General features: G+C 40.4%; 1 protein-coding gene across 2 annotated transcripts in view; it reads left to right on the top strand.

Moving 5' to 3' along the window:
* The window catches only part of shank3a (SH3 and multiple ankyrin repeat domains 3a), a 272857-nt gene that overhangs the window by 17529 nt on the left and 227467 nt on the right, over positions 1-27861 (top strand). The window contains exon 1 of one of the 2 annotated variants that reach the window (XM_077515776.1): positions 19954-19966. The exons of the other annotated variant lie outside the window; for it this stretch is intronic. The gene's annotated coding sequence lies outside the window, so the exon portion shown is untranslated. Of the gene's footprint in view, positions 1-19953; positions 19967-27861 lie in introns of those variants that run through there. 2 annotated transcript variants of the gene reach the window in all.

Genomic DNA, 27861 nt, shown 5'->3' with positions numbered 1-27861 from the left:
TTGCGAACCCTGAAGGTATCTGTTCTCATGTGACATAATACCAGCCAATCGCGCTTTGCTGAGCATGAGAAACGAGTGACGTCCATGCATTAATTGGCTGAATGGTAAGTGCCCGCCCCCAGGAGACACTCCCAATCAGGAATTGCGGAAGACTTAAACCACCTATCCAGTAATATATACAGATCAGTGACGTTAACCCACAACGAAGCACTGAGTGACTGTGACCTGCGAGCGTTTTTAAACACAAAAACGATATTTGACTGTCGCGAATCAGTGTATTTTGGTTATCACGGGTGTACGATAATTTTCATCAAAATACGCTAATTTTGAGTCTATGGTACTATAATCCTGTTTCCCACCTGGCAACGCTGATTGCCCTTCCCGATTCAACTCACACCTTTTTATACATGCTTGGGACCAGCAGTGGCTGGAAACCACCAAATGGCGTAAAGGGTCTTACTTAAGAACCAGGATTTAAACCACGAACCCCTTGTCTGTCAGCGGTGTTACCCACTGAGCCATTCAGCTGGCACCAACATTTCTAAGAATGTTACATTAAATTAACCTCAACGTCACTACACAGCAAAACTGTCCAAAATGGTGAGCAGCTTCAAATGTTCAGCCTGCCCAAATCTAATCTTCAAACCAATCTGCTGGGCCAAAATAATGAAATCAACCTGATCAAAATCCACAGCTATCCGGTGAGTGTGTTAGGAAAACACCCCATTATTTTTTAGTGTGAACTTGAACAAATGACTGTGCAGAGAAATTGGAACATGCAGATTTCAAATTGATGGGAATCCAAAGGCACATTATTTGTAAAGGGGAACATAATATTTAGAAGGCATATAATGTGCTGGGGAGCATATAAATGAGATCTTATGTGCACTATCCACACAACAATCTTGCATTTAATTGTTTATAATTTAGTGTTTCTGTACAAAAATCATCATAACAAATGTTTGTAATTAAAGTATGTGCATTAGGCTCTGTCCCATTCTTACACACAAATTAAATTAGTCACCAGCCAGAGATACAACAAACCTGGGAAAAATAGCATCATACTTTCATAGTTTCGGACAGATTGAATACAGGTATTCATTGCACCATTGAGAGGAGCTAAGAGGAGGAGCTGCACGCTAAAACCCCAGCTAGGTATTTACATAACTCTCAATGTCGTCTATATCAAATTGTAGTTTTTGTTCATCAAGGTGTAATCTAATTGTGTTATTCAACAAATGGCTTATGTTGGTGCAGTATGTGCGCCCTGGAATGTCTGGTTTGACTGCCAGCAATACATTATATAGTCAGTTGTTAAAATGTATTTATTGATTCAGGATCAATACATCTGCAATGTATGCATCCAGGAATTGACTATTTCTTTCACTCATGGTTATGGTCACTTTGGTCACTCTGCTGTAGTGGAATCACAAATTCCAATGCAGCTAGAGCAAGTAAAGCTTTAGATATTCAGTAACAAAGTCTCACAATATTAGCTGATATTTCGTTTGATATAAAACACTTTACAATAATGTTTGAAACTCAAACTTGTTAGATTTTAGTTGTTCCACTGTATATTATTTCACAAGTACATATTGTTTAAGGCTTAACATATTTCCAAATGAATTGCACTGGGAGTTACAACTTGCTTCATTATAGGATGCAGTGAATGTGTTCTGTACTCAACAATGGCAACTTTATCAATATTCAAATCCACAATGCAGGACTCTAACATTTGCAATTTGAACCACCAACCCTCCATTCTCACTTCTTTGTGAGCAAATTGTCAGTTCGGAGCAGGAGTGATTAGTTTGCCGTGCGATAGCACTTTATGTGCTAGTCTTTGTGTGAAATTGAGAGGGGTCTCGTCCTCGCTGAGCCGCTGTGCCCCTTCCTCAATTGAAACCAAGAAAAAAAAAAGATTGCATTCGGGTGGTTTCCCAGACCTCATTACCCAAATGCTTCCCCATTGGGTAAAGGTTACACATCAAGATTCTGGCCAGGATTCTCTCAGGCCACGGTTACCACACGCAATTATGATAGGTGACGTCAGTGGGAGGCTTTATGCACAAGTTTCACTTTGACTTTACAATGTGCTTTCCTCGCAGAACAGATGCTCTGGGGAAACTCTGAGTGCCTGTTTACTGTAGGTCACAGCATCCGTGTCTTTTATTAAGTAGTGTCCGTTGCTCAGTTTCTGCCTACTGAATATTCCCTACGCCGTTATTTGTGACAGCCTCTTAGACAGTAAGGTCAAAGAATAGTGAAACCTGTTTGTTTTGACTTTGCTAGGTCCTTCTCAGAAAGGGCTAGTGTTATTACGTTTCGCAAGTGTTTCAGAATTGTTTGGCAGATTTAATTCCTAGCAACTATTGGTATGTCCTTTTGAAAAGAAATTGCAGTTTCTCAGGTGTGCGTGTGCATTATAGTCATGGAGGTTGTGGTCATCTGGAAAAGAGAATTGAGGTAACTGCACTCTTGGTTGTTCAAGACATCTCCACGGGGAAAATCCCAAATAAGAAAGCTCTGTGCATTAACTGTACCGAACCATCTTAAATCACTGAAAAGTTTTTTTTTTATTTTTTATTTTTTTAAATATAATTAACATTTAAAAACGCTTAAGAACAGAGAACTGTTCTCATCTGCTCACAGAGCGTCAGTAAAGATGAATCCGATAAGACAGATATGCATAAAATCTATTAATGACATAGAATATTGAATCATCCTTCTATTGCCTCTCCCTGATTCACGGTTCCTTAATGATCAATTACTCATACAGGTTGTGTTCCCCCTAAGAGGAGCAGTCCGTCATCCAGAGTGTGTATGCAGGTCTAGGTTGACAATCCCACCTCTTGTATCAAATGTAATGGAGTACCCCCAACTTGGTTGAGATGCTGGTTTACCTGGTCAAAAAGCTGTAAGCTGACCATAATATCGATATATATGCCAGGTTATTCGGCATAGCTGACAGTGACGTCATACCATCCTGGTGCTAACCACTGACTTCTTCAATCTATTGTCATAGACAATCCTCACTCCATATTTAAATAATGTCTTCTAAGTAGAAACGTGCAGTACAGTGACCACAACACCGTGGCTATTTGGCGTGTTAACCAGATCGAGTACATATCATTTTGACCACATTACTCCTTCTTTCACGTTGGGTTGGCCCCACATCAGAATCACACTTCGAAAACCAATTTTCCTGAAGTACCTTCACCAGGACAGCCAGGTGGAAACACCTGTACTCTGACCATGACTAAAATCCATGTCTAACTATATGAATATCAAACCACCCTTTCATTGAAGGTCTCTGATTCATGATTCCTTCAATACTAATTTCTCCTGCTAGGTGATCAATGAAGAGTGATCCATCAACCAGAGAATGTATGCACTATGCATGTCTAGTCCTTCATGAGCTCACGCTCTGAGCACAATCCTAATTTCTCATTTGAGTTGATGATTTTGAATTTTTATTAGTGAGCTCATTTTAAACTCCCCCTGACTTTGAGGGAGGCATAGGTGAAAACAGGAAATGGCGCAGTTGGGTACGAGTGTGAAAAGAGGAAATGAAGAAAGGACGAGTGTCAAATCTGGTGCAGTGGAACTGGTCTCGGCAGAAAACCAACGTTACCATAGCGACGAGCGAAAACTGCAGCAAATGGGGAGGATGGGCGTGTGGACCTTGAGGTTTTGTGTCCCTCTTATTCACGTGTTGTACTGAGGTGTTCTGCACAAGTGTAAAATGCCTTTAAATATTGTGGCTTGGTGTATCCTCATCCCATTCATTAGAGGAGAGAAGTCAGGTTAATCAAAGCACTATTAAGCTCATCAGTGCTTCGCTCCAATGGATGACAGCCCCTGGTTGAAAGGATAGGAAGCAGCACAACATTAATTTACATGAGGTGTTGTGTGTAATGTGGATGGTAATTGTAGCTTTTGACACACCGAACTGCCGGGAGAGCTTCCTTATTTTTTTTAATAAGCGCCCACAATTGACAAATATTAGCGGCATCCCCTGATCTAAACCCACCAACAAGTAAATGGTAAATTCTTTTAAATGAAGAATAAGAGTAACCTATTTTTTTTTTTTTTTTTTTTAATCACATACTTTACCAGCAGGAACATCTACATTTTTAATTGATTACATGGTCTTGCCCCTTTCGTTTAGCTGAAAAGTTTTTAGAAAATGGATGTCCAAAAGCAACGTTAATTACAGGTGTATCCTTTATTAAGACTTCTGGCCTCGGGGGAATTGGAGGTGTATATGGGTGGGGTTGTTAGTTAAACAGTAAGTTGATCAACAGACATTGGTAGGCAGGTGTACCATCAACCCAGATTTAAACCTGGTTCGCTGGATAGAAACACAGTCCCTTTTCTGACAACTGCCATAGAGTTCCCTTTAGAATGATTCATGGGTATAATCAGATGTGCACTGACCACAACATCAAATTGACAATATCTTTAGCGAAATACATACGTTGTGCTATTTGGAATGCTAACCAGATCATTTACATTACCTTTTGGATCTCAAGAGGCCAATTGTCCCAATGTTCCTTGAAATTGATCCCACTTCTGATGCCATTTTTCATTTTCACATGGCTTTTGAAACTTGTCCTTTAAGGTAGAAACACCAACCTGCCTCTCCCAACGTACTGTACTCCTATATATTAGCATACTAAACTAGTCAGAGTTTATTTTGAAAGCATCATGAAAAAGAAAATAAGCACTGCAAGTATACCAAGCACATATGGACCATATTTTGGTTTACCTTCTGCCATTGTCGTTTATCTACAATCTGATCCAAGTTGAAGGCCACTTTTTAAGATTAGTTCCTAGACAAATGAGCTCGTGAGAAACTTAACAACCGTGTTTGTCAATAATATTTTAACGGACTTTAATGGACAAATCGGACCCATTGATCTCTGTCTCGTCTAGCTACACATTCCCTGCTGAAGTCTCTCATCACCTTGTGAAGTCCACATACAACAACGTTCCTTGGCAGTTGCCATCATGCTTCGCATCATCTGGGATGTTCTGGCACCTGCTAGAATCTGGCGGGCATTGTAGTGTGTATGCCAGTCTTTGTGTAGTGTCATCTGGTACCATGTGGGAAAGAGATTTACAATTTTCCACCCCACCAAAAAAAAAAAAAAAAATCCCATTTCTTCCCACCCCTCACTTCCTAAGCGTTTGTCACCATCGTAAGAAATCAAACAAAATTTCTCAGTTTGTGAGAGCATATGAGCACAGTTTTGAAGTGTAACGTATGACTTGTGAAAACACTGGCTTTATTTCCATGGAGACGTCCCTCAAATTCACGTCTTAGTATTCATTGCGCGTCTGTGCAATTGTTGTAAGACAAGCAAAGCATTGGGGTCCTTTGGAAAAATATCTTCACTTGATAAGGGAAAAAAAACAAAAGCTTTATTTTGGTCTCCAAGGTTGCTGGCAGACACACTCTGTTCTCGGCTTCCCGTCAGAATAAATTGACACTGTGATTCTTTCCCATATGCTGAAACAAAACCTCCTCATTCCGGCACTGACCACTTTCCTTCATGTTGTTTTGCTGCTTCTGACATCACAATGCAGCCAATACCTTTAGAAACTGTCTGGATGAGGCAGAAGTGATAATACACGGCACTTCAATGGCAACTGCCTTGCATTCTAAGTACAGTATTTATATATGAAGTAGCTGTTCACAAAGCTTCGACTCAGAAAAAAACAAAACAAAACAGACTCTCCTTATGCACAGCGAGACTGAATACATAAGGGTGTGTGAACAGTAGGCAATTGGCAGCTTCTCTTTCATAAGCAAGTGTTTGTTTTTATGTCAATTAACAAAACAAGGGTTCAGTCGAATGAGGCTAATGAGGACACACAGCATTTAACTCTGCTGGTTAAAAGATCTGAACAGAACGTTCATTTGCTCACAAAAGCACACACGCATGAGATATGTGCACTTCTTTTTTTCCACATTGTGGATATGACGCATTGGGAAAAATAGAGACATTTACATTAGGATGAGAGTACAAGAAATTAATATGCATTATTGTTTTTTCTCACAGAAGAAGCTTGAGAAGCTTGTGGCATTCGCTGACAACATCTAGCTGTGGTGTATCTGAAGACCCCTGTACTTTAAATTTACAGCGTTCCATTGGTCCAAAGGTGTTTTTATTACACGCCCTCATGCACACCTGACAATTTAGTCACAGACGGTCCTATTTTGATAGACAGCTACAATGCACTGGGCATAAAAACGGGTGCATCTTCATTTTTTGTGCCGGGGCAAGTCTAGTTTACCGTCTTTGGGAATCTGGAACGCCTCGGTAGGCATTCAGGCTGAACGAGGGGGTTTTACACACCCCCAACGCACCTGCCGATTAGGTGGCAAAATGTAGACTACACTTTTGCTCTGAGGTGGTCTAAGTTGTGGCGCAGGTGGTGTAATGTGATTTTGGGGTTGTCACACAGACTTAACTCAACTTTATTTATATAGCATTTTAAAGGAAACATTGTGGCATAAAAAGCACTGAACATGGAGTAAAAATTAAGTCATACCAAAGCGTGGCTTAAAAACAGAGATATGAACCGTGCGGTGGGTTACCTATACTATACCATCCCTGCCGCCTACCTATCAAACTGCCCGCCAGCCATCCAACGGACTGCTGAGTCAGAAAACTTGAATGAATACCGTATTTCAAAAATTATCCTTAAAACTCATTTAACAATATTCCGTTTTGCCAACATGATTACTCAAATGATCAATCAACCGGAATCACCATAACTAACAGGTGTAATCAAAGTGTTTTTGTGGCTGATAAGTACACTCCATTTTCAATATCATCATCATCATCGTGTGGTTGTTTGCGCCTAATCTACCCCATAATGATACATTCTGAAGATTAACCCACTCAAAAAGCATTCCGACAACAATCTGTGCCTGCTTGTTGTATTTTTCCCTGCTTGTAGTTATCATGAGCTGGGAACACCTTATGCCACCTAACAAAAAAAAAAGAAATATTTTAAATTATGCCCAGTTAAAATTCTCTTCAGGTCGGACTCTTGAGGGGTTCCGACTCTTCTTTATTGGCTTGGGGAGCACTGTTGTCATTTCCATGTTGCCCTTTAACCAGAGATTATAGGTTAAGCACAAAGGATAATGGCCTTTTCATCAGCAGGGAACAAGAGCAAATAGAGCAGCTGGATGTGTGATGAAAGGCGAATGTTGTGAACATACAGTGGAACCTCTAAAGTTGACCACAGTTTGTTTCTGGGAAGATTCATACTGTAATTGTAGAACCTTAGAGGCATAAAAGTGTCATTGTTGGCTGTATATTTTAAATAAAGCTTAATAACTCTCTGACCTGAACAGTTTGTTCAAGTTAGCGAGTCGGGGACTTTTTTCTGATGACAAAGAGTCTATGATTTTTCATTAACCCCAGGATTGCATATTATCCCGATTATAGAGCTGTTTTCTTTTCTTTCTTTTTTCTTTTCTTTTTTTTTTTTTAAAGATTCTTGCATGAAATCCTTAATGGCGGACCAGAGACTGAAGTGTGCCGTGTTTGATAGCAGGTGTTCCAGTTTGGAGTCAGTCACGGTGGTTTGTTTTTCGACTCTGTTAGATTGCTGTTCCTGTGTTCTGCATGGCTGCACCCTGAGCCCCACAGTTCCACTTATCTATTCTGCTTCTGCACAGTAAACACACACATGCACACGCGCACACACACAAAACAAAGTTGTCCAATTTATTAACACCACCAGCTGTTTCAACGACCAAAACTGGTTGCTATTGGAAACTCTGCAGTGTACGTCAAAGGAACCAGAATATTTAATCAGATATTTTATGATAGATGTAATTAGTTGGAAAACAACGTTTTTTAAAAAACTAATTAATTCTATTAAGCTAATACGTAGGTTAAAATGATAGTAACATTGAGGTTTCAAGTAACGCAGCACTGTTTTGAATTATTGTCAAAAATAATTCACAGTTTAAAAGTAGGCATAGTTGGATGCAATCTGTTTTGTGACACTGGTTGCCTTTCAAGTTGTTCTAACCGCAAAGTAAAATATATTGTTCTATATTTAGCTTATTTATTTATTTATTTATTTATTTATTTTTACAGGAAACTAAACTTACTTTCAAACATCGTGTTAATAATTTATGTGTGCTTTATGAATTTAAAATGTGTTTATAGTAGGGATGTCCTGATGACCTGATCACATTTGATTTCTTCCTCAGGTCTTTTCTTAGTAACGAGTTAATGCAGCTGTTTAGTTAGTGGGTGAATGCTCAAATGCAGCTGGGCATAAACTTGCTTGTCACAAAATAATTCACATTTGTTCGACTTCTTGCATCATATTTGCTAACCTGTCGCTCTGACACATGCTGCTCAGCGAACTTTTTGGCCATGATATTCGTTCCTGTGGTCTGTGTGGCTTTCCACATTTAGTTTCATTTGTGACTCTCGGCCGTGTAAGCAAAATGTTTCCATGTCTCTCGCTGTCCCCTTTTTTCCTTAATCAGATGCCGACGATCACTAAAGCTTGTGGCCATTTGGAACACAAGCTTTGGGGATGAAGGTGTCTCTCTCTACAGAGAATGCTGAATGAAACCAGCCAGGTCTGTTAAAAAAATTGATTTGAACAACTCTAAAGTGCGTGGGAACGGGAAAACTATATAAACAAGTTTTTCACCTAGTCTGTCCACAGTATATCGTGCATTTTCAGCTATTGCGGAGGGGCCTTGAACGTATTTTCCGCGATATGTAGGGATTGAGTGTAGTAAAGTTAATTAATTTGCTCCTCACTCAAACTGTTGCCATCATAAACCTTTATTAACTCTACAGGGGCTCCTCGGTTTATGAAACTCCAACTACGGTTACGACTAAAGTCCTCATTGAAGTAATTTCCCTTGTTTTTTCAATTGAGCTCCCTTGATCAAATTACATGTAAGGGGTATTATTAGAGCTCTTGCCACTTGGAAGTGCATTTGACATCGTGGGAAAAAGGTCTACATTTAGAACACCAGGGGTCACAGTTTTCCCTGTTGCAGTGTGCGATGCTCAGCCCTCAGGTGCGTGAGTGTGACCGCCAAAAGTCAGTTGTTTAGTGGACCCATCCATCCATCCATTTTCTTGACCGCTTATTCCTCACAAGGGTTGCGGGGGGTGCTGGCGCCTATCTCAGCTGGCTCTAGGCAGTAGGTGGAGGACACACACCTTGGACTGGTTGCCAGCCAATCGCAGGGCACACAAAGACGAACAACCATCCGCACTCACAAGCACAGGGACAATTCGGAGCGCCCAATTAACCTGCCATGCATGTCTTTGGAATGTGGGAGGAGACCGGAGTACCCGGAGAAGACCCACGCGGGCACGGGGAGAACATGCAAACTCCACCCAGGAAGGCCTGGACTCGAACCGGAGTCCTCAGAACTGGGAGGCGGACGTGCTAACCACTCGCCTGCCTGTTTTGTGTACCATTTCCATCTAATTAAGCCCCATCGCTCGGTGTGCGGCAGGCCTTAGACACCTCAGTGTCGTCAATGCCGCTACTAAATAAATATGAGGTGACATCATGGTCATTTGAACATTGACATTCTCCCAAAAGCGCAGGTCAATCAATGATTCACTGCTTTAGCTGGCGAACAGGCCATTTGTGTGCTCTCACTCTGGGTGTCATTTATCAGCTTGTGTGTTCAACCCAGCACTGCACACACATTCCAGCCTGGCAGCAGGGATGTGGGAACAGTTGATGATGGATTAACAGAGGAGGACACTGGTCTTTGTCTAAAGCCAGGAGATGTGATTGCATTACATTTGCCACTCTGTCCAAATCTTCGGATCTTTTTCTTGGGATGTTTGTGTTTTCTCCATTGGATTGGTCCTTTGAGCCACTTTCAGATGCATTATGTGCCCTGTAGGGGATGCACAGTATGAAAAATTGATTTGGAATGCTTGTATATAAAATAGTGGTACCTTTAATATCTGATTTACTATCTGCATACTCCCAATTAAACAACCATCAGAGTCTGAAAAATTATCATGCCAAAGCCAAAAGATAAGTACAGCCACATTGAGTTTTGGCTGCACATGGCTTATGCTTGCTCTGTAATGTTGTCAACGCGGTTGGAGTTGGGTGGGTATTTGTGTTGGCCGATGTGACGCTGAGATGCTAAATTGACAATTGGATGAAGTCGGGCTGGGGGATATGTTGTTATCATATTGATGTCTTGATGTGAACATTCAAGTTATTAATATTGAAAATAGGTCCGGACAATGATTCATTTGTAATATGTATCGTGATAAACACATGATCAATATCAATAGAAAATGTTCGATAGAGAAATATGATATGAATAACTTCGTTTTCACTAATGATCTCGTCATTATTGAGATATCTGGCATAAATTACCGGTGCTCACTTTTTCCCCAACACTCTCAAATAGAAGCCATTCATCTCTTTCAACCACTCAACTTCACCAATGGTTGTCATAGTAACAAAAGCCTTACTCAGTAGTACTGGACCATCCCATTTAAACGGCTTTGGGAAAGCTTAGATAATCAAAGTTAAAAAAAAAAAAAAAAAAAGAAAGAAAGAAAGTGTAATGTATTCTTGATCACTGGATTAATTTCATGAGTATTGAGACACTTTGTTATGATGTAATTTTTAAACATAATTTGTCTCCTTCAAGTGCTACTTTTTGTCCGATTCACTCCTGTATGATTTCTATTATAATAAGCGTAATTTGTCTCCTTTGTCATAGCCAATTAATTGATGCAGGGGCCACTCGTTTCTTTTCATTATTACACTTCTTAATCTTGCTCCCTGGCTGACTACAGAAGATGAAGTACAGTACAGGCCAAAAATTTAGACACACCTCATTCAATGTGTCAATTGCTTTATTCTCATTACTATTTACATTGTAGATTCTCACTGAAGGCATCAAAACAAAGAATGAACATGTGGAGTTATGTACCTGGTTGAAGTAGCTGGAGAAAGGGAAGTCTGGGCTTCCCTCCTAAAGTTGCTGCCCCTGCGACCCGAACCCGGATAAGCAGTAGTAAATGGATGAAAATGGATTTTAGTTTCTTCAAAATTACCACCCTAATTTTTTTTCCTTCTTGAGATTTTTCTGTAAATACCTCACTTTCATGTTGTTATTACCCTTATGTTGTTTTTTTTTTTTTTTTGTTCTTCCCTGTGGTCAGTGCGTCTTGTTATCTTTCGCTTGTTTCTATTGAGCCCACATAAAATGATCGATGTCCTTACTCACTTGCTTCAAGTGCAGTCACTCTTCGTCCGTATACAGGCACTGACTGCTCAATAACAATTATCCCACTTCATTTATATGCAATGACGGAATCACTCTGGCACAATTTGGTCGGTTCGGTGCAGATGTCCTTTCATTAGTGTGATTATATGATTAAAAAGTTTAGGGGAAAGGCGGCTCGTTAAGAATACTTAAGTACATATAATGTACACACCCTTGTTCAAAAGCCAGTTTTTTTTTTAATACAAACAAATGACACCAAGACAAATAACATGAATATGAACGGAATCTTTTTGAGATAGCAAGTAAAAATAAAGGCTTCCATTATGCCATAGTGACATAAAGAGATGAAAACAAACAAACAAACAAACAAACTGTATGTCACATAGTAAAATCTGTACTACATTCTGTGACTTCCTCCCTCATTTCAAACCCTCATGACAGGGTTCACCAGTTCCGGTCCTCGAGATCTGGAGTCCTGCAGGTTTTAGATTTTTCTGCCTACCAACACACCTGATACTAAAGATCATAATTATTATATTATTATATGATTATATGAATCAGGTGTTCTAGTGGGCGGAATCATCTAAAACCTGCAGGACTCCAGATCTCGAGGACCGGAACTGGTGAACCCTGCCCTATGACTTTAACAAAGTTATGACCTATTTCACACATCAGATGTTTTTGTGTGTGTCTGTGCTTCTTCTGAAGGTACAATGTGTAGTACTTTTGTCACTTCTGAGAAAATAGGAAAAGGCCATTAAACAATTAAGCTAGTGCATGGTCTAAATGTTTTTCAGTCTTGTGAAGAAAGAAATGCAATTCCAACGACTTAATTCAGAGAACAAAGCAGAAGGCAGGGGCTTCTTAAGACACCAAACAAGAACAAGGGTTGGATAGGAAAAGGAAGTCCAAGGAAATAGCACAACACACACAAAAAGCAGCAGACACATTAGGGTAATACTAAATAGCCAGGAAGCAATTTGTGTCCAGTAGACCTGAGCTTAAATAACAGTCCAAACAGTACTGTGAGTTCTAGCCTTTCAAAGGTTGTTGTTTTTTTTTCTCCCAAAACGTGCTGGGAAACAGTCCAACAGAGGTCTTGAGAGATGGCGACAGAGGGGACGGACTGAATGGGAGGGGGTCCGTCTGCCAAGGCGACACAGAGGACGACATCAATCCTCATCTGTTTGCGTTAGTGCTCCCTTCGGCCTGAATGGACGTGAGCGTCGCTTTGCCACATCACACAGCCGCTGATGAGGCAAGCCCTGCCAAGATGGCAGCCACACACATGTCTCTGTGAAAGCCCTCTCAGGGCTCAGCAGATAACCATTCAGCCCCAGTTAACCCCTTTGCTAATATTGGACACCCAGTTTCATTGACGGTGAACCCCCACTTTACAAACAGTGTTTCCTTCATTGTGCACATTGTGCGGCAACATGTTGCATGAGCAACACTCAATGTTGACTGTAAGAGATGCAGCATAATTAACAGCAAGGAGAAAAGACAGAGTCCAAATAACCTAACCCAAGTCTCCCATGGCTCAACTCACTCAAGGTCGTTCATGCTCATTGTCCTGCTTGAGTGGCGCTCATTTTTGGTTTATGTATATTAGCGTAATTACGGTTGTTATCCCTCTTTGTTGTTTCAATGTCATGGGCACTAAAAATAAATATATTCAGACCCGTAAACACACACTCACACATGCATTGTTTCACACTAGCGCCAGTGTACGCCGGCACACACTTTAGCGAGAGCCATGATTTTCGATTTCCGAAGTGTCAGAGTTAATTTTTCATAAAGACAGGCCTTGAAAGTAAAGTAGGATCTTCCGTCTTTTTTTTTCTTCACTGTCCTGGAAACACTTGGCACTCATTTTCCCCTCCAGCACTCATCTTGATACAGTCCAGTGCACTAAAAGATAGTTTTTTGCAGGCTTGTACATTAGAGCTCTCTACTAACTGAAAAGCAGATTATTCAGCACCCAGCCATCTTTTTTTTTTTACTTACACTACAAAAAAAAAGGAACTAGAAATAAAAGATTACACAAATTTCACATTACTATTAATTATTGGTATTATGTAGTACTGTTAAAGTTGAAGTGTTAACTAATTAATTAATCACATACAATTATTGATTTAATCATGTATTAACGCAGATTAATCACACTATTAATTTTGACCGCAGCTGATCCTTTATCTTGACAGCAGATGGTTACGTTAAAGATATAACACTGGTTGTGTTTGAGCAATAAACGTAACTACATGCATTAAAGTAAAGCATTTAATAAATGTTTGCGTATGACATTCCGAATATTTGTTCGTGTCAAACTATCGGGGTCATTTTTTTTTTTTTTTTTTTTTTTTTTTTTACATTTTAAATTCTGCAAGTAATTTAGTTAATAGAAAAAGAGGATGAGCGTGTGCTGTGGATCAAAAAATGTTGACGACGTCCTCGTAACATTAAATGTTGAAAGAATTAACATATAACAGGTGCTCTTTAAATTTGGCAGGAAAAAATGTTGATAAAAAGCCCCTTTAATTCAGCAATTAATCGTGATTAATCAAAATTCTAAGATGTGATTAATCTGATTAAAAAATGTAATCGTTTGACAGCTCTAGTATTATGGCAATAGTGCTTAAACAAATTAAATAAGTACAAATATAACACAGACCCGTTGTGAAAACCAGAGGTTGGGATTCCATCAACATTGATGGAAGGATTGCCAATGACGGACGCCCATTATGTTGACGAATAATGATTAAAGAATTGGCAGACTAAGCATTGACAGAAGTACGTTTTCACCCATCAATATAATCATCAATAACTGGGCCAGCACATCATTAATAGTGGTGGGGCTCTATTAAAAATATTGAAATATTGAAAATAATCATGTTAATTGTAGGCTTTTTCATTAACAATGTTTTATTAATCTTGATTTATGAATTTGCATATGTGAACATAAACAATAAAACAAAACGTATTTTTCCATACTGCACAGTTAAAATTTACACTTAACTGACTCATAAAACAAAAGAGAATTACTTATTGTGTATGTAGACACCAAAATGTTCAACCAACCTATGTAAATCAATGAACAACATCTGGTATTTTAATTCATATATAGCAGGATCCATCGCCAATGACAAGCAAACCGATATTAGCATCAAAATTACGGTAATTACAAACTTCAAACAACTGCTACTTTGACATAAATGGAGCAAAAACACATAGCCTATTAACTACAGATGTAACAATAACGGCAATATCGTGATATCGCGGCATTACAACTGCCATAATATATCATCGTCATCATGTCACATATTAAAAGCAGCACATCTGTCCAAAAAGTCAGGTTGATTTGTCCAGTTCTATAGCACCCTCTGGTAGCTAGTTTTTTAGTGCAGTTTAATTTTCACAGGGCATGTTTTAGCCCTTATAAGTTTAAAATCCATGCTAATGGTCAGATGAACGTAATATGCTTGTGAACCGATTCGATACGTGGAGGAACTCAATGCGTGCTTGCGTTAGCAAGTAAATGCCTCAATATTGTTATTAGCGATTGTAGGTTGTTTATATGCATTTCTGTACTGTACAAAAGCACTTTTTTTTGTATGAGCTAATTTTTTTTTTTACAATATTATGACCTTTTTTTGGCTCACCAACCTCCCCACAATACCGTGATAACTATCGTATCGTGATAATACCGTATCGAGATGTTTGGATATTGTTACATCCATTCCATACTATAAACAGAGTGTGCAACAGTAATCATACTCATTCATATATTCTCTCTGCTCTACCATTAAAAAAACAAAAACAAAAACAAAACACCTGCCTTATAGCTGAAGTGCAAACGATGACCCTTGATATAAGAAGGGGAACATAGTAATTTTGCTGTAAATCTCTTCAAAATTAGAGCTGCAAGCACATTTTTGGTGTTATACAGATTCTGGCTGCAAAATGCTCAACGCATTATTGGTGTTTTCTCCACAAACAGTTAATTTGGTTTCATCAACGTATAAACAACATTGTGACAGGCTGTGACCAACTCCATCTGTAATGATATAATGATGAGCTTTACAGACATCAATGCAATTAAGCTCGACACTATTATAACAGTGTCAAAATGATAGCCAGATGTCAGAGGGCTCCTGAACATATTGCTGCATCCTGTCACAAGGCGCCAGAGCTAATTAGGATACCAATATTGCATTCCACATCATTACTTCTCCCAGTGACACATGTACAACAGATTCTCACGTATTTATGCCGGTGTTGAGGCTTGACGTCCTAAGCTCATAGCTTTTGCATGCCAACATCTACGAGAGCGAATCTCACGAGCCTCGTTCGATTCTTTGCTGGATTTTATTTGCTCTTGTAAACTGACAGGTGGATGTCTTTTTACTGCTCAAGTGACCCAGAAGTTCCCAAAATACGACTTTAAACACCACTGTAAGGAATAAATGTTTATATCACGTTCACGTAAGGATTCCCCCTGATGGTGTAAGTATGTTTTTACCCAACTTTAAATCCTCAGTTGAAATGTACTTGAAATGCCATTAATTGGTTCCATCACACTAAAAACACCCCATTCTTTTAATTTTGTTTTTAAAAAAAATATACTACAAGATGGTGTCAAAGCACTACTTTGATATTTGTCAAGGTTTGAGCCTGTGCAACACAAGCCCTTCTGTCACTTCAACATCGTTCTTTGACATTGATATTGCACAAGAAGGTGCCAAAGCTCTAATTTTAATTGGATAAGGCTTTGGCGCCATCTTGTGGCACCTTGGGGCATTTCTGAAAGGGCACATAAAATAGCCACGTTTGTAAGCAAAAACAGGATAGGAAAATCAGTGAAGATGTGAATTTACGAGTAACAAGTTGTGAATTGGTGTTCTTATGTTTCAAAAACTAAATTAGATAGCTAATAGAGGAAATTAGTAGTTCGGGGGTGTCAAACTGATTGTCGTGGGCCACATCGTAATTACGCTTTTCCTCGTAGGGCCGTGATGACTGCGAACTCATATAACTGCATGATTGTGTCATATTGTACACAAAGAATGATGGATAGCAAACTAGTTCTGAAAACAAAATCCAGCAAAAAAAAAGATTATTTTTCAGTTTATTTAAGGGCACAATCACACTTGGGCCATTTCTTCCGTACCGTACTGAAGCCTTTTTACCCCCCCTCCCCTGTCCCCCTCCGGCTCGCACTCACATTACTCTAACCAAACCGTGCCCGGGCCCAGTTGCCTCCGAAATATACCTCATCACGTTGATTCACGTAAGAAGTTCACTCTCCATAGCACTGCTGAGTCATCTAAACAACAGTCCCCTAATGATGACATCTTCTTCTTACGCGAATCAACGTGATGATGTATATTTTGGAGGCAACTGGGCCCGAGTACGATTTGGTATAAGAGTAATGTGGGTGCAGACTGGAGGGGGACATTTGGCGCAATCAGGTTTCAGTATACAGTACGGAAGAAATGGCTGTGAGTGCACCAATTGTGCCAAACTGAGGATCCGAACCGTAACTCGGGCGCAGATCGATTGCGCTCACACTACCTATAGAATCCGGACTTTAGTAACAAGCGTGCTTGGGCACGGTACAATGGCCCTAGTGTGAGCGCACTCGAAAAAGGAGATTGTAAACAAAATGCTTGAAATATTAATTCCCTACGCAGGCCACAAAATGATGTGGTGGGTCAAATCTGGCCCCCGGGCCTTGAGTTTCACACACCTGCGGTAATTGGTATTGTTGTGAAGTTGTGACACATATGCCAGTATGCGTCCTTGCACTTTTCAAAATCAAATCATGTTTGAGCTGTTTTTAATGTAAATTTTTTATAAATATACAGTAGGTGATTATGCACAGTTTTGATGGTGGTGGTGGAGCGGGGGACTTCGCCAATCTTTGCAAGTCACAGAATAGTGAAGGTTCTCTGTATACAGTATGGCATTGAGTGCCTTTTGTGCTTGCTAGCTCTCCCAATGCGCACCAGCTCACATTTGCCATTCTCTGTGTGCAGCCCTTGTTATCGTATTCCTATGGAGGCAATTAGCATTTGATGCACACAGACATGCACACGCACACACAGACCAAAGCGCGCGGCAGCATGGTAGATCAAGTGGTTTACTCAGCAGTAACTCCCTCTTCTCTTTACTTGTGTCTCTCCCAAAACTGTGACCCAAGACGGAAACACTTACCCATTTATTGTTATTTTCTGATAAAGCAATGCGACACAGAAAATGTGTGTGGGTGTGCGCACGTGTGTGTTTTTCTCATTTGTATGGACGCGGGATGCTTCTTGACATCTGTCAGTGCCAATATGATGGACGCGAGCGGGGCCAGGCTGCGAAAGCTTCCCCAGGAAAATCAACTGCAGCCTCCTGTAAAGAGGCCGTACCACTGACAATCATCAGTCAACATTACCTCAAATAAGATGGATAGCTAGATTAGCTGTCTGGTGGTGGTCTCTCGCAAAGCTGTGATAGATTAAATGGCATATTTGCTGCTTTTACCCTCCTGTTATGGTGCAGGTAAACTTGTAAAGCGTATTAAAGGAGATGAGAATGCCAGATTTTCCTCTGATTTTGGAAGCTATGCAGGGCCAGGTCTGGTTGGTCGGATGGGAGACGAATACTACAGGCACTGTATGCCTAGCCTAGTCTGAGAGGCAAGACTGTGTAACTCAGTTCCAGTCCAAAGCCCAGATAAATAGGGAGGATTGGAGTCAGGAAGGGAATCGATCTTTAAAATAATGCTACAAATGTTTTTCTTTACTTTTTTTTTTTCTTTTTCTTCCTTTTTTCCAAGAGAGAACTCAGAATTGTTCATTCGGCAGTCTTACTGATTCAACATCTTATCATCATTGTGCTCTCTCTCTTTTTTTTGTATATTTTATAGTTTATATTTTGTGCATATGTGTGCATGCATGTGTGGGGGTGTACGCGTGCGTGTAAATAGGTGTAAATTTATACTCATTAACTCACCTAAAACATAATAAAAATCCCATTACCCTTCACCTTACTTCAGAGTCTCGCCAGAGACGTGAAGTTCAGAAGGTTAGGAGACCAGAGGAAAGGTCAAAGAAAAGAAAGATAAATCAAAGTGAAATCCAGCACCGACTAAACACTTCCTGCCATCCACATGGTCACAAAATCAGAGTCTTACGCCAACCCCAGAAACCTCTAAATACCAACAAATTAAGGAGAGCTCAAGAGACCAAAGGGAGGAAGGAGGGAAGGTTAGATGAAGCAGAGTGAGATCCACAGACACCAGCACCCACTGATTCAATGAGCAGTGGGAGAGAGAGGCGAATTCTGTTTGAATTTCTGTCGATGCTGGTGTGATGGATCTGGCATGCATAAGGACCGCCCAAAGAGAGGAGCCGTCGACAGCGGCCCAGCAAAGCGAGCACCGGGTACCGTATTTTCCGCACTATAAGGCGCACCTCATTATAAGGAGCACCTGCAATGTATGACATATTTTCAAACTTTTTCCATATATAAGGCGCACCGCACTATAAGGCACACCGCATTATAAGGCGCACCTTCAATGAATGACATATTTTAAAGCTTTTTTTCATATATAAGGCGCTACAGTAGAGATTGGGGTTACGTTATGCATCCATTAGATGGTGCTGCGCTAAAGGGAACGTCAACAAAACAGTCAGGTCAGTCAAACTTTATTAATAAATTACAAACCAGCTTTCTCACAACTCCAAAATGAATAAACAGCTGTTTTATTATTTTCTCTGAGGTAAAGTATTAGTATTAGCTAGCGATCCAAGATGACGGGATCTTCTGCGCATGCGCGTCACCGATCGTGCAGGGTCACCGATAGCGTCTTGACAGCGAGACCTGTTGCGGCTCAATATTGATCCATATATAAGGCGCACTGGATTATAAGGCGCATGGTCAGCTTTTGAAAAAATTGAAGGCTTTTAGGTGCGCCTTATAGTGCGGAAAATACGGTACTTAAAATCAAGCCAACCAGCGACGGAAGCCTCGTTCTTGCTTCATAACTGACGATTGAAAGTTGTGATCAATTCAAATGGATTGACATTACATCAAAGTTATAGTATGTTTGTATTCCTGGAAAAAAATTTCAGTGGTAGTAATTTACAGTACATAATCTATGAATGTCTGATATGAAAATGCTATTTTATGCAACATTACAAGCATTCCTTGAGTATTTTGGAACGTCTTCTGTCTCTGAAGACGGCAGAACTCGGGCACCATTTAAGCTAGGGCTGCCACTGTGTGGTGGTGTTAATGCAAGGCCGACCGGTCAAGTCGGGGTCAGTGGCAAGATGTCCGCTGTTGTTGGCCACATTCATGCTGCGGTTCAAGAGTTCATGCTTGGCGGTGTTTATGTCCTGCTGTATCAATAAAGCACTATCAGAAAAGTCTGTATTTTGTTGACGTTGCTATAATACAATCAATCAGAGCTTCAAAGAGATACGGTCAGCTAATAACATTACTAGCTTCTTTTTATAGTCTTCTGGCGTGTGTCAGCAATGAGGCCAGCTGGTCGGCCTGTGATCCTATTACGTGTTTACCTCTTACGGTAGGAGAGGCGTTACCTTCTCACAGGCAGCACTACTACAGATGGACTCCTTAGCTTATTATGCTCATTGACGACCCGCTCATCCATTCAGACAGAAGCACTGTACGGTACGTGTCACAATTGTTGGTGTACAGGTGTAGACATGCGTGTCACAGTTGCATATAGAGGATGGTAGATGATGTCTTACAGATGACATACTTCACTTTTGCTCAGCCAATTTGAGATTTAAGATTTGTTATGTTTGTGGTTTTAAGCAACCACAGAGGTAGAATAAAAGGCAACTGGAATCAAATCTCAGGAAATGACTTTCTGCTTTTGCACCATGCTCGCAATTTCCAAACAGAACGATCCAGACAAATAAATATAATAATCCAAGCCTGTCGTTGTGTTCTCCACACTAATGCCGAGTAAGCAAGCGAGCTTCCTGGCATCATTGATCGTGACCCACACACAAACTCCTCAAGTGAACTTGATTGCCAGCTGCGCTCTTCTCCATCCGCGCATGAATGAACAGGAACTGCTATGTTTTACGGCACCACTGAGAGGCAAACGTGCATTTAGTGTCATGCTTAAAATCCCATATAAAGATTCCGTTCGGTAGTTAATGCATGACAGGTGCAGACGGTTGGGGGCCTTCACTGAGCAAATGCTCAATGTTTGTGATGAGGCACTTCACCTGAGGAAGTGCCACTTAACTCTTTAAAAGGGAGATGGAACCTTACAAATCAGGTGCGATGTGTCATTGATATGGGGTACTATTACTAAGACCTTTGATATTGACAGGCGACATGCTTACTCTAGGCACACTTTGATTTTAATGGGAGAAGAAAAATATAATGTACTGTGATGTTGCCCTTTTAGACAGTCTTGCATGTCGCATGTATTATGACAATAATCAAATGAGCAAAAACACTGACACATTGAAGTCAGGACTGTAAGTGATTCTGCGACACTGCCAATGGAAGCCACCAAAACACAGGATAAGAAGCCCGTGAACAAGAAAAAAAAAATATTGCGTCATCATCATCGGAAAGATGTGTCATAAACACAGAAAAGTCAAGGGCAACGTTATATCAGAAATATTTAGACTGGAACCTGATTTCAATGTAGACTGTTTTCAGTCTCCCAAAATTCCATTTCCCAGTGGATGCAACGTAGAAACCATAAACAGCCTTTGAGGATACAGGTAAATTAATTTCTGTGAACCCATTGTCGTCAAGCAAGTCGAGTCACGTCAGGTTAGGCAGATCATCAGTCAAGTCCTGCTCACGTATGTTCGCTCCTTAGCCACTTTGTGCTTAGTCCTAGCATGTAGTCATCAACGCTACCTGATTTGCATTTGTGAACTGAACTAACACGGTCAGCAAACCATGCTATGTGTCCTGCATAGTTGTTGCTGTAGATGATACCCTAATGATGGTTTACTTCACTTTGGCTGAGGTGACCCGTGATTTAAGACGTGTTGTGTGTGTTTTGACACTTTTATTGAGCACTCAAGTAGAATCAATGGCACTTGGACCCAGAGATGGAAGTGTTTAACATATGTGCAAGTTGTACTGCGAATCTGTCCCAAGTTACTATGGCAATAATCAAGTAAGAATTTTTGGTTTAGGATGGTGCCTATACTGGAACATACCATTAGCCTATAACTAGCATTCCTAACACCGTAGTAAAGTCATAATTAGTAAATGTGAAACATTTCTAAGCCCTAAAAATGAAACAATCATGTTAAAAACAGCAAGCAAAGCAGAAAATCATGTTTTCTTATGACACGCGTCCACATTTTCTCGTTTATTGCATTCCCATGTCCCACTTTAGTACGAGGCTACTGCTATGTTCAAAGAAGTTTCATTTGCTCGTTTTGTTGTTGTCATATTCACTTTGGTTGTATTCATTTTATGGTGACATCACGTAAAACAAAGATGTGGAAAAAACAAGTCAAAGGAAAACCAAAACACAATTGTGACATTAATCCTTTTAACTGCTTACTGAGTGAAAGTCTGATGACTGGGAAACTGCCATAATTTTGGTCTGTTTCCAAATTATAGAGGTGTTTAATGTTACGGTGCCACTGCATCTATTTTTTTTTTTTTTTAAACATCCATCTATCTTTTATATAGCACTCAAACCATATTGACTGAAAATAATTGAACAATATATCTAGTTACATGATGCCAGGTGATGATATGAGGGGAACAAAGCAGCAAAGCACAAAGTGTGAAGAGACACATGGTGTGGATGGATAACATTTCCTTGTGTTTTAATAGTCTGTCTCTCTGCTGGATTTACAGGCACAGTTCCAAGTTTAAAATGAGAAAGTGCTTGCTATGGTAGATAACCATTTGGAAAGGACTCACACATTGTCTATGTCCTGCTTGTGTCATTGGTCGCCATTGACTCCATCTTTCCAAACCAGAGGACGCATCAGTTGACACTCAGGGCTCCTTTTTCCTAGCTTGGGCGTAAAAATCGCAATTTTCTTGCAGGTGCGAGCCTCCTTAAGTGTGTTTGTGAATTCGGCAGACCGTGCTGCGCCATGCTGGGTGGACTGAGAATGTTTTCTTTTACTAGCCCCTGGTGCATCTGACAATTTGATGGCTGAAAGTAGACTAAACTTTAGATAAGATGAAAGTAGGTCTATGTCGTGGGCGCTAAATTCATGGCTCAAAACTTTTTTTTTCTTTTTTTTTACACGGAGGACAAAGGCTCCCTAATCTGAATAAAAAATAAATACAAAAATCGGATATTGGCACTAAACAGGAAATTGTGCATTCAGACCTGCTGGGTAAAGTCAGAAGTTTGTCATGTCTAAATATGTTGAATTTAGGGGAATATGGGATGAGCAAAGGAATATTCCATTTTCTAATAACTGTATTGTTAAATTCAGGTTATTTATTCTAGGCAGGGTAGGGAACCCTGGTCCTCGAGAGGCGCTCTCCTGCCTGTTTTCCATGTCTCACTCCTCCAACACAGCTGACTCATATTATCAGATCATCAGCCATCTCTGAAGAAGCCTGACCCCGGGTTTTCACCGGTTGCGGTTGCGGTGCGGTTGCGGTGCGGTTGCGGTGCGGTCCGGCGACGCAAGCAATTAGATTCCATTCATTCGAATGGTGCAGTTTACACCGCTTGCGGGTGCGTTGCGTGTCGACTGCGGAAGGCCTGCGGCGTGCCGCAAGCCTTCCGCAAGGATAGACCTATTTTCTATTTTTGCCGGACGCCGCAGCGGTAGGCCTCCGGCAAATGGCAAGCTAGCACAAAACACATCGAGCGGGACAGGAAGACCGAGGCAGTTCAAAAATAAATTTCCGGTTACCTTTCAGAATAAAACACTCGCCAGCTCCTATTTCGCCAGTTTTTCAGCAAAACGTGACGTGGGCGTCGCCGGGCCATGTGCTCATTCACGGTTTAGACACCAGCGAACATGGACGAGGAGAGGTTTATATTGGAGGTGGAAAACCACAAAATAATATATGACACGGCACATCCTTTTTATAAGGACTGTAATGTATTGTGAGTTTGATGTTCGCGATTGCTTGTTGTGCCCGTCTCGCTTGCCGTACTGAGCGGCAGCCGGACGGGGAAGACAGAAATAAAGAGTGGACCCGCACTGACCCGACTCTCGTTATTAATATACTTTACAAGGACAACCAAAAAAAGGATGCTGCATGGAATCTCATATCTTTCTGCTTCTCTGTTGAGCAGACTTTCTGTATGTTTGTCGTTGTGAAATGCCACATGATCGCGCGCGCGCGCGGTCCCGCGAGACACGTTGGGAAGTGGGCGGCGACGGAGCTGCCGGACCGCAGCTGTGCGGAGCCGGTGTGGATTGACAAAAAAATTGACCCGTCCGGAGCACGCAGTCAAGACGCACCGCACCGCAACCGCACCGCAACCGCATCCAGTGAAAACCCGGGGTGATAATGATCCTGTTCATCACATTAGCTGTGTTGCTGGAGGGAAACATGGAAGACAGTGGCTCTCGAGGACCAGGGTTCCCTACCCATGCTCTAAGTCACATGTGTCAAGATCCGGTCCTCGAGGGCCAGAGTCCTGCATGTTTTCCATATTTCTCTACTCCAACGCACCTGATTCAATGATCAGGATAATTATCAGGCTCCTGCAGAGCTTGCTGATGAGCTTAAATATGAATCAGCTGTGTTGAGGATGGGAAACCTCCAAAACCTGCAGGACAATTTGACACCATGCTCTAAGTCAAGGTCAAAATGAAACTTTTGGCTTAGGATGGACGTTTCGAGACTTATTGTAAATCAAAGTGTGCATACCAGAACTAGGTCCTTGATGCTAGCGCCCTTTTTGCAGCACTAATAGGATCCTGATTGGGGCCTGGGAATACATTTCCCACTTGAAGTATATGTAACAGTGAAAAAAAATCATTTTCACAGTAGACTGAACATTTGGGTTTGACTTCAAAAGGTTAATCTGAGGCAAGATATCAATAGCTACAGTACACTTTTATTTGCACGTGTCTACAGCAAAAGTGAAAGGAATTGGCCCCGCTGTTATGATATATTTAAAGTTCAAGATCAATAACAAAATAGAAATTTCCCGTAGGATTAAACAAATGTTGTGAAAACTACTGCTTGATTCCATTATACTGGACAAAACGTGGTAGCGTTGGATGATTTTTTTCCACCTATTCTGACATTGATTACCAAGTTCTAAATACAAACCTCACACCAAATGAATGACATTAATAAGATGTGTTGGTTGAGATGGCGAAATGTGCAAAACGATATTATATTTTAACACAGACATAGCTAAAGTAGCTGTGGGGGTAAGGGAAGGGTAATTGTTGTCTCAGAGTGTTGACGTTACTGAGGGAGAAATGAGCGGAGATGCTTGGCTGACTTATTACTAATGACTCTATACAGGGCACCTATGGGAACCACTATGTGTGTTGGTTCAGCTTGACTTGCATTCATTTCCTATTGGAGTGAGTGATAGGACCATGTTTTCAATGGGGAGGCCATTTGTGTCTGGCTGCAAGAATCTTTAGATGGCAATTTCACAACCTATTAGGACTCCAGTTCAATGGGTTCAGAGTGTATATTGTGTGTTAAAAATGTGTTATTAGGCCCAAGGACCAGTGCCAAAGCACTCTTGAAATCATGTGTTTTGTTACGACTGTATTTTGTGGTGGGTCATGGAGTCATTGTGTTGTTATGGTCTTGTATTTGTCCCTTGTAATAATGATGTCAGTTGCTATGCAGTTGCTATGGCCCTGTATTACTCATTCTTATTTTGTCTAGTCACTCTTATTTCGTAGTTGATATGCAGTTGCTATGGTCCTCATGATGATGATGTTGTCAGTCGCTATGTTATTGTATTAATCACTCTTATTTTGTCGAGTCACTCTTATTGTAGTTGATAGGCAGTTGCTATAGTCCTTACGATGATGATGTTGTCAGTTTCTATGCAGTTGCTATGGTCCCGTATTAGTCACTCTTACTTTGTTTAGTCACTCTTATTTTGTAGTTGCTATGTCCTTTATAATGATATATAATGATATATATATAATAATAACTTTCATTTGGTATTATAGGCCTTTATTTTGTTATATAAAATTGTGCCTTGCCCTAGCGTTACTGAGTGATATTTTTGTCAGTACGTTGAGGCTTTCTCTAAGTATGTGGAGGTTTCTTATCCCAACTCTTCCATACCAAGCTTTCCTCAGTTCAAGCTTTTCTTCCATGTGTTCGAGGACGCTACCATACATCCAGGTTCTCTCAAGATTCTTAGTCTAGCTTTTTCCGTCGTGTTTTCTACGAGACCACGTGAATCCATCCCTGCTCTCTATATAAAGACTCTGTTCCTCAACTTCCTTGTCTTGTCTGTGTTGGGGTCCTAACTCCACACCTAATGTGACAGCATTTATTATTCCAGCAAATGTACAACCCACTTTCGGACCCTCAACATGACCAAAAAAATAAATAAATAAATCTCCAATTTTGTGCGTGCATCCTGGTGAAAATCTATTGTAGCCTGTATATTAATGATCTGGAAAGTTGTTTTTTTTATTAATTAGCCCCTGACACCTGTTTGACAGATCAATACAAATTGGGTGGACAAGTTTGTGTGCTCAGGATGCATGAAAAAGTCTCAAGGACCCAAGAGAAAAATTTAACAGAAGTCTGCCATTTTGGTTTGAAGCAGTTTGGGTAAATTCCAGGTCTTGCCCAAATCAGCTTTTGATCAGGTGTCCCAGACAGCCACGCAAAAAATATGTTGTTTTTTTTCTTCAGCATTTAAAGTGAGATCAAAGTTTGATAATTAGTGTCAAAAGAAGTTAACTGTTTCTGAGTTAAAATTCACATAATGCTTTTCACCTTCATTGCTATTTTACTGGTTGGCATAGTATTACTGATTGACTCATAAAGGTGTAGATGGCAAAAAGCCCAATATAGTGTCTTGTCTTGTCTCACTGTTCTCCTTCAGATTTTTGTATCGGTTTGGCTTTAGGGGATATATTCTGAAGTTTAGTTGAACAATTTTTACTTGTGTATGAAACTTTGCTCGTGAAAGATTTGATGTAGCAGTAGGTGGTTATAGTGGCTGACACATCTGCCTCATATGAGAGGCACTGGGTTTAGACTAGGGCTGGTTATTGCCGCCAACCTCACGATACGATACGTATCGCAATACACATGTATCCCAATACTTGATCTTCAAGGCGATACGTATCCAGATATATTACATGAATTTTCTTGAATTTTATAGTAACAGTCATATGTATACCTAAAGGATATGTTTGTTATGGTGACTGACAAAAATATTTTTGTTAGTAGCTCTTCTGGTTTACCACCTAACGGCATGCCTGTTCTAAAATGTGTGCAGAACAAGGAGCAGCTTTCACAGACACACCGGGAACATTTATTAATAGACATGAGCCGATATGAGCAAAAATATCAAAGTATTATTACAGCTCTAAAATATGCTTATTTAAAATGCTTGGGAAATAAAAACAGCATTTTTTTATGTAGCACATTCTATTTTTTTTATTGTTTTTAAACAAAATATATACGAAAATTGGTACATTAAGACACGTGCCATGTTAAGTTTAGAAGTAAATAAATGTTGATATTCTTCCTCTGCTTTAATTTTTCTTAGCAAGACAGTGTCCAATCACTGGTGAGCTATTTTTGCATTAATTGAAGGCAATTAACTTCAAAGACGCTGCTGGTTTTTATTTTTTTAGGTACAATGCAAGCTACAAAGGCAGACATTAACCTATTTAAAGTTAACGAGCAATATCGATTTTGACGCCTGCGTATCGATACGTGTATTGTAATGAGGCCCGCAACGATATAATGCAGTATCGATTTTTTGAGCACACCCCTAGTTTAGACCTCGGTGTAGTCTGCATGCGTTTGAGTGTGTTTTCTTCAAGTACTACGGCTCCTCCCATATCCAGAAACATGCAGCTTATTTTCATGAAGTTAAATAGTCCGTATGTGTAAATGGTTGTTTGTCTCTATGTGCTGTGATTTGCAGTGCAGGGTGTATTGAGTCTCTTGTCCAAAGTCAGCTGGGAAAGGCCCTAATTCACCAAGCAACCTCAATAAGGACAAAAACTATAGAAATTGGAAGTATGGAAGATGCAATGGCGAATATTCTAAATGGGTTGTGTAAGCCGATGGGACATAGTGGAGAGAGAGGTATGCAGATGATGGACGCTCGTGCATAATGATTCTGGCCGCTGGTCAAGAAAATGACAATGCTTTGGATTGGAACTGGAAAAGCAGACAGGCTCTATTATCCTCCGCAGAGCGACACTTTGGTGTCGTAGGGCAGCACGCCAACTAATTTAGCGCACGAGCAACTGTTCAAGAATGATGAGCTCATTTCATAGGATTCAAATATCTGAAAAGTGTGAAATGAGATCGATAACCACAGTACCGTGTTGTCATCTCGTTGTCTGTCAACAGTGCACCCGACAGACACTTATATGTGAATATCACTTTGATGCTATCATACTAGC

The sequence above is a fragment of the Festucalex cinctus genome, chromosome 3, assembly GCF_051991245.1.
Source record: "Festucalex cinctus isolate MCC-2025b chromosome 3, RoL_Fcin_1.0, whole genome shotgun sequence".
Taxonomy (NCBI): domain Eukaryota; kingdom Metazoa; phylum Chordata; class Actinopteri; order Syngnathiformes; family Syngnathidae; genus Festucalex; species Festucalex cinctus.
Note: the sequence above shows the minus strand (reverse complement) of the source record. Positions and strands in the feature narration are given on the sequence as shown.